The 8,365-nt window shown below is 34.0% G+C and overlaps 1 long non-coding RNA gene across 1 annotated transcript; it reads right to left on the bottom strand.

Annotated features, from left to right (window-relative positions):
• Positions 1 to 2,929: 2,929 nt before the first annotated feature.
• Positions 2,930 to 4,932, bottom strand: LOC117322859. The gene is made up of 3 exons (XR_004531599.1): positions 4,003 to 4,932; positions 3,282 to 3,362; positions 2,930 to 2,955 (listed from the first exon to the last, which is right to left on the bottom strand). It is a non-coding gene; the product is annotated as an uncharacterized LOC117322859 (long non-coding RNA).
• Between the last annotated feature and the right edge of the window lie 3,433 nt (positions 4,933 to 8,365).

Here is an 8,365-nt window from a genome sequence, read left to right as displayed (position 1 = left end):
CCATCTCCACGATCTGAAGGAAGCATAGTGAGCGTTGGGGTCGTGGGATCGAATCGTAGGGAATTGAGATGATCGTACATATTGTGACAATATTTTTGATACGATTAAACCGATTCGATGACATGTGAAAACGTGATAGAACGTGTTAATTGTAGAAGAACGTAATAGGGCTAAACCAACCTTGACCATGACGTTCCAGCCTAGCCTACATCTTGATAAACTTCGCTAAAAATGCCCATATTAAAACAAAACCACAATTCTAACTCGAAATCTATAAAACGAAGGAAAATATTATCAAAATATTTATATTTGCACGAAGACCCTCGAGAAATTACAAGGATGGTAAGACCAGGTTTTCCGGAATGGTAAGCGTCTTCTGCTTCATATACCACAACCATCATGTAAATCCCAGTTTGTTCTTCTCTAATCTAATATTTATGATAGTGTGTCACTGAAAGAAATCTTATATTATTTCATTCATGACAATTTTTTTTTTAAATGTTCAAATTTCCATATTTTGGTGGAAAATCCCCCCTTTAACCACTGGACGTCTTTACAGGGAATTATGGTATTTCTTTAATCCTCATTTTTTGAAATTATCGCTTCTTTTGCCGCGAAGAGTACTCATATCGGTTACCATGACAACTTGTTCATTATTGCGTGACGATGTCGTATCCCCTTAAATCGTGGACATCGTAGACATCAAAGCCAAGTGCAAACCCGACATTATTTTAAAAACATATAGGCGAATCTAAGTTGTACCTACCCTACAGAACACCGTTTCCGCTTACATGTTGTCCTATTGTCAGGAGGGGTACTGCTTTGCTTCACACTTTTTATCGTGTACAAATTTGTGTACCTGAATGTCCAAACACCGATGTACGAGAGAAATGAAACCTGTTTGATAAAGACGTACACTGTATCAATGTGATGTGTGGAACATCTTATTATACATATATATCAGAGGATGTAGACATCAACCAATTCACAATGGATCAACAAAAAAACAACATGTGATGAGTTATTTTACCAAGCTAATATATCATCAATCTGACGTAGTGTAATGAGAAATGTTAATTAGATTGATATTTATCTCAAGTTGACTGCTTTATTAGCGAACACATCCGTTCATTTCCATGCGATTCTTTGAGGCTTTCCTTTTTTTCTATTCGATATAAACCAAATTGACACTATCCTCATATTGTCATTACAACATGTTTAAAGTTCGATCACCGTTGCTGCATAGTTACGAAAAAATGTCCTAAATGGCGATATTAACTGCAAAACTATTCGATACAGAAAATCAAAAGAGGAACAAAGTTAACACTATTTAGCTCTAATGTATCATTTAAGGTTAGAGTGTAGTTTTAGCGTACTCTCTCGTTCCACAGGCTATTGTCAATGTTATGATAAAATCGCCACACATACATAGAGAACAATAAGGTTCGTTTTATAATGATCTCGTCGAACAATCTTATTAAAATACAGAATCAGAATGCCAAACATAATCCATCCTTGTTGCTTCAAACGATTTGTATTATATAACACCGATAATTTGAAGTCGTCACAGCAACTGACCAATAACAGTATTTAGACGTAGATAATAAGAGAAATAATTTTGCAGCATCAAACACTTACCTGTTCCACAGGTGACCGAACAAGGTGACCAGTTGGACAACCAGTGGTATCGCTGTATTTGAGGAGAAGCCAGTGGCATAAAGTATGTATAGTTTATCGTCAACTCGTACAGCTGATTGACATGATGGACAATCATTTCTACCTGGAAATCAGCAGATTTTGTAATTAAGGACAGTGCTTTATATAATAAACAACTTCTATAGTGGGTCGGTATTACTGTCTGTCATGTGGATGGGAGAAGGTAGTGGATTCGTGGGGATAGGGGTATATAATATCGAAAACAATACTTTCACATCAAGGGTAACCTATAAAGGAGAATAATGCCGAATTTCAAACACGAATAATATCTACATACAAAAATAGTAATGGAACATACCAAAAATGTTTGTTTGGACTTATAGTTTCGTAGATTCTCTAATGATTTGCTATAGATGCTAACAAGTTCTTCTATAGAGTTATTTTGTGGTAAGATGTAGCATGGAATAATTCTAAGTTGCACAAATAATAAAACCTGAATAAAAGCCAATGCCTTGATGCTCACAAGTGTCTTTAGCACAGGATAGGAGCATTTGTTTGACTGGATTTGATTTAATGCACGTATAAACACTTATTTTGTTTTAACCTTGGAATGCAAATGGTGGCTGTGAATAATATTACACATATATGGCATAAAGAGAGGTATTTCAATCAATAACAATTCTCCTATCTCATAAGATATCTGATCATAGTAAGAAGGACGTTTTTTAAGACAAATTGTTTGACTGGCGAGTTTGGGGCCTGTTTCAGAAATGTGCATCTTTTACCCCAAACTCGGTGATTGAACATTTTTTCATAAAAAAATCTTCTTTCCATGTCTAGAATTCTTTATAGTGTCTAATAAGAGCATTGTCAATGCTGGAAATACACAACCGCCATTTGCATTTCAAGGTTAAAACAGAATCAGTGATTCTACATGTTATACAGTCAAATCTGATAAACCGTTGCTCCAACTGTGTGGTTAAGACACTTGTGAGCAAAACGAAGTGGACATTTTGTACAATTAAATGAACTAATTGTGTCCCCCTGAAACATGTTTTGTTTTTGTATACTGACCCATCTATCGATATACGATACATTTTTTTTTTTTTTTTTTTGCAATCTGATAAAAAATGTATATCAAATTTTGTATTTAACTGTATACCTATATTGTAGTACCTGGAATTCGATATCCTTGCTTCAATGGTCCGACGATTTGGATTTCCTCACCGTTTGGATAACGTGTGAGAACAATGTCATAACGATCATAGTAATAGTCCCCCACTGGTACCCGGTCACATTCTACAAAACGGAACATCAACGGTTTTGTGCCAGTCTTAATTAAAAAACACAATTATAGATATATAGATGATTTTATCAACAGGTTCCCACTCCAGATGAATTTTGTAACATTTATGAAGTATTAACTTGATTATGAGGAAAGAGATCGAAAGCTACAATCCACAAATCACAGTTCTTCATTACTTAAATATCAAACATTTTGAATAGAATGTGGACATATTTGTTTAATGCCTATTGTTATATAAACTTACTAAATAATACCCTGAGTTTTAATACATCATGTCACTTATTACAGACGTTATCTGTTATATGATAACCATACTTACTCAGTTTGACAATATTCCTGTTATTATTTCGTATAACAATTCCCGTTGATTGTGCTGGTATTTTAAATGACACGTTTTTGCCTTTGAATTAAATAATTAAACAATAAAATTAATGAATTTATAACACAAATAAACAAATAGACGAATCTGAAATAGTTCCATTGCATAGATTTTGTTTGTTTAATTTTTACAGTCTGATATAGAAATTGAATAAAAACAAGAATCAATAATAATGACAACAAGATGTACAATGATGAAATGGCACGATGCCGATGATAATATGCTATAATGTATTGTGTCACATACACCTAATATAACCAGCTAACGATAACTAACACACCCTTTAGGTACGATATGATTTTTGTTAACAAGTAAAACAAAATAAGTTAATTTCAATTATGTATGCTACCAAAGACAATTAAGTGCCAATTCTGAGTACAACAAAGTTTTAACGTCTAGATTTGATCAAAGGGAGACAGCCATTTCAATTGTTAATCCCTGTACAATTCATAACGTTACGTCATTGCCTATATTTGGATATCACATTCGATTTCTGACTGGCGCAACCAATGAAAAACCTCTAGGGTATATTACACTGGTGACATGTACAAAACAGTATTACACAGGCGAATAAGTATACACCGATGTAACCGCGTCAGACAGGTATAACATATATGAAGGTTTCATCAAATCATCAACACTGCCTAACAATTGCGATTACCTATGTTGTCGTTCTGTGGACGGAATTCTAACATCCTGTCTACGCGACGACATTGTGTACCGTTTCCGTTGCACACTCCACATACATCAAACGCCGAGGACGACTCCAGAAAACCATCACATCCAAAAATCTGTTATGCAACATTTTAATAAATACTTTAAATGTACTAATTTTGGCGCACAAAACATTTGGCGCAATAGCAACTTTTATCACATAAGCGCAATGATGAATTGGCGCTCTCGCATTTTTTTTTACTGTAAAACTGTTAAGTTAGTCCAACATAGAGCAATTATGATTGAGAGCAGAGCTCTATAATAATCTTAATACGATGAACACTAAAATACATACAATTGCAGTAAGAACATCAAATTAACTAAGCCTCTATCGTTTATGTGTTCTATGTATATTGGTCTTTCAGTGAATGTACGAGAAGAGATCTGGTGTGTCCACCGAAAATACTTTAAACGACACCAAATCAGTTCACTGATATCACTAGTAACCGAATTCCAGTTGTAAAATACTGTTTAAGTTGTACTTTTTCATTTCTATTTGATAAATTGAAACACTTCACGCTTTGATCAACACCTTGATAATCTGAAAAATCAAATGAACAACCTTTATAGTACGCTCCTGGTGTCTTACGAGTGTACCGATATGTTTCTGCTATTATCGCCATTAAGTCTCATTAATTTGATTTCCGATTACGTTTCATTTTTAATTTAGCGTAACTTCAAGGAGACACTCACCTTACAGAGCCCCTGATAACACTTAGATATATGGTTTGGGTCGGTATTCCCACAGTTTGTTCCATCAATATAGTTCAGTGATGTCGCTATGTTGTTCACTGTCCGATTCATACTGCATACGTATCGACCTATAAGGAAACCATATGTTTATTCACCTTTGGGAAAAGATTTATTCATGTACACTAATCCACACTTTTAATTGAAGTTTAACAATTATATTTATTGCATGATAATGTATCTTTAAGTAAAAAGTTGTCGATATATTTCACAAACAATAATTAACAATGAATGTTTACTGTACAGTTATAGTGAAATACATATGATCTACGATTTCGCCTCACAGTAACATCGTCCGTTTTGTCTTGTAGGAATCGGTATAGTGAAATGTTTAATGAACAACTTTCTTTAACGCTAAATATTACGCGAAAAATGATTTCAATGGAAAAATGGTAAGAAATGATTATCGCTACGATATTGATAAAAAAATTATTTCTTGCAAAATAATGTAAAAATTATTTTTAATTAATTTATTTAACTAGAGAGTTGTTCCCTGAAAACTGGACAGATATGTTTTAAATGCATATCGTAGACCCTATGACATTGGTGATTAGTACCTATGACTGCTTGATTTTGAGTTCGTTGTTGCAATTTATACTCAGTATCGGACAACCCGTAAGGCTGAAATAAAAATAAAAATATATTAAGTTATATATATACATGTATATGTGGATGTGCAATATTATTCAAACGTATAATTTATGAATAAAAACAAGGTATTTTACATGAACACAATATCCTTTAATTATTTTTTGTTTGTTTTGCTTGTTTGTTTGTTTTTGTTTTTGTTTTGTTTTTTATGAAAGAACAAAGTTAAAAACTGACTGAACTACATGGTACTTTAAGAAGTTTTTACCTGAATGTTACAAAGCCGTACTTCACTATCCCGTCCAATGCAATTTTGTCCACTATAACGCGGTCTACAATATATTATGTTCATGCTAATCATAAACAATGAAACAAATTAACTGGTCAAACATGATGTTTTAATATAAGAAATTTCTAGTTCTATCCGTGAAAATCCGATAAAGTATATTTACAACGGTAATACTCAAATTGCGAAAAAAAGCTATCCTTGTTACGATATTGAACGATTTTATTACAATAGGTTACTCTCTGTATTCCGTAATACATTTGTTACGTAGAGGCTACCAGGTTACCATACTTGGGGTTGTTGCAGAGCCTTTTCCGGCCCACGGACTCCACCTCCAGCAGGTCTAGAACAAATGGACCATGTCCCCCAGGAAGACCATCCACCGTGAACAGGAAGGGGCGCGTCAGGTCCCATGTCTACACACCGACCCTTTATACACCACTGAACAATAACAGACATAACACTGTCTCACTATATATACATGTTTCCAATGTGATACATAGCAAAACACCAAAGACGAAGGAAGACACGATCTACGACACCCAACTGCTAGCCAGAAATACCCGCAGCGTATACCACTGCGTCATATCCACTGTGTTGAATACATGTTCCCCTTGTAAAATATACAAAAAGTCAACTGATTTACCCTGACCATCGTATATTTCTATAGAAACCAATCTATTCCAGTTGCTTTCACGAACGAAAATTCTTACTAATAAATGCACAATTACTTCATGTCTCATATCTCTTCATACTGGGAAAGGTTGTTCATTCCTTTTCTTTCTTTTTTGTTTTGTTTTGTTATTTAAGCAACATAAAGTTAACAACGAGAGGCGAGACGTCAAACTTACATTGATGAATAGAACGAGAGTAGCACGAAGTCAGAGGTTTGATCATGTATTATGTGTTATATTCCTTCTCGTGAGTTTTCAAACACATTATACTCGAGTAATAACATACTGGTAAGTAAATCATTATCATTAATCAAAATTTTGAACTAATCTACATAACATTTTGATTTACTTATCTACGCAATTGTCCTCAAATTGGATTTCCATTACTGGATAACGTTTATAATGATTAAAAACAAGAAATATCATTTATACACCTACGATAGAAACCGAAGACGACATTTGTAAAGGTTCCAAACCAACATGTTTTACACGAAGCCGATATTTCTGTCATAAATCTGGTTAAGATTTTGTATTATCGGTATTCTTTGTTGCATTTGAGGAAATTCCTAAAGAATATTTGGCTGGATTCCTTACCGTTCTTGTTCCATTGCCACATTCAGTACCATCCACCAGAGGATAACCGATATTGATACAATGTCTCTGGTTATTGCAGCACGAAAGTTTACCGCATTTATCTCCCTTCAAGAAAACACATCATATATGTTACACACAAATATCCTAGTATTAACACTCACAACTATCTTAAACGTACACACCAAAGCTACAACAATGCATACTTAACGAGATAAATATGATACAGTGTACATGATTATTTGTAAATTAAAAGCAGACGGTAATCCAAATAATTCAGAAAACGAAAATGTAATATAAAACCGCATATATATAAATGTCCCCTTATTTATGTTAACAGGCTTTATATCTGGATATTAGTAATATGTCCATTATGATTGTTTCAGTATATAGATAAACTACAATACATAATTATAATACATTATTCCAAAAACAAGCAGATACTACCGACAGATGGATGAAACCCACAATGAATTAAGCAAGGGCAAAATATCAATACAGTATAAGTAAAACTGAAAAAAATGAGAACAATACCAGGTATTTAGGCAGGGCAAGCGGGGTTTTTTCCATCTGCATCATCACCCACCATAAATCCAGGTAAAAAAGTTGAAAACTTGTACAAAATACTAACACAACTTATAAAGTCCATAGGATCGAACTACATTGTATAAAAACTCCAGCAAGCTCTGTTTTGGATTTAACTTTCTGTTGTAGTTTGTTCTGAAGTTTACCTTTCTGTTGTAGTTTGGTCTGAAGTTTACCTTTCTGTTGTAGTTTGGTCTGAAGTTTTACATTCTGTTGTAGTTTGTTCTGAAGTTTACCTTTCTGTTGTAGTTTAGTCTGAAGCTTACCTTTCTGTTGTAGTTTAGTCTGAAGTTTACCTTTCTGTTGTAGTTTGTTTAACTTTCTGTTGTAGTTTAGTCTGAAGTTTACCTTTCTATTGTAGTTTGGTCTGAAGTTTACCTTTCTGTTGTAGTTTGGTCTGAAGTTTACCTTTCTGATGTAGTTTGTTCTGAAGTTTACCTTTCTGTTGTAGTTTGGTCTGAAGTTTACCTTTCTGTTGTAGTTTGGTCTGAAGTTTACCTTTCTGTTGTAGTTTGGTCTGAAGTTTACCTTTCTGTTGTAGTTTGGTCTGAAGCTTACCTTTCTGTTGTAGTTTGGTCTGAAGTTTACCTTTCTGTTGTAGTTTGGTCTGAAGTTTACCTTTCTGTTGTAGTTTGGTCTGAAGTTTACCTTTCTGTTGTAGTTTGGTCTGAAGTTTACCTTTCTGTTGTAGTTTGGTCTGAAGTTTACCTTTCTGTTGTAGTTTGGTCTGAAGTTTACCTTTCTGTTGTAGTTTGGTCTGAACCTTACCTTTCTGTTGTAGTTTCTGAAGTTTACCTTTCTGTTGTAGTTTGGCCTGAAGCTGTTTCCGAAGGTAA

The sequence above is a fragment of the Pecten maximus genome, chromosome 3 (genome assembly GCF_902652985.1).
Source record: "Pecten maximus chromosome 3, xPecMax1.1, whole genome shotgun sequence".
In the NCBI taxonomy this organism is placed as follows: Eukaryota; Metazoa; Mollusca; class Bivalvia; order Pectinida; family Pectinidae; genus Pecten; species Pecten maximus.
This window is presented reverse-complemented; position numbering and strand designations above follow the sequence as displayed.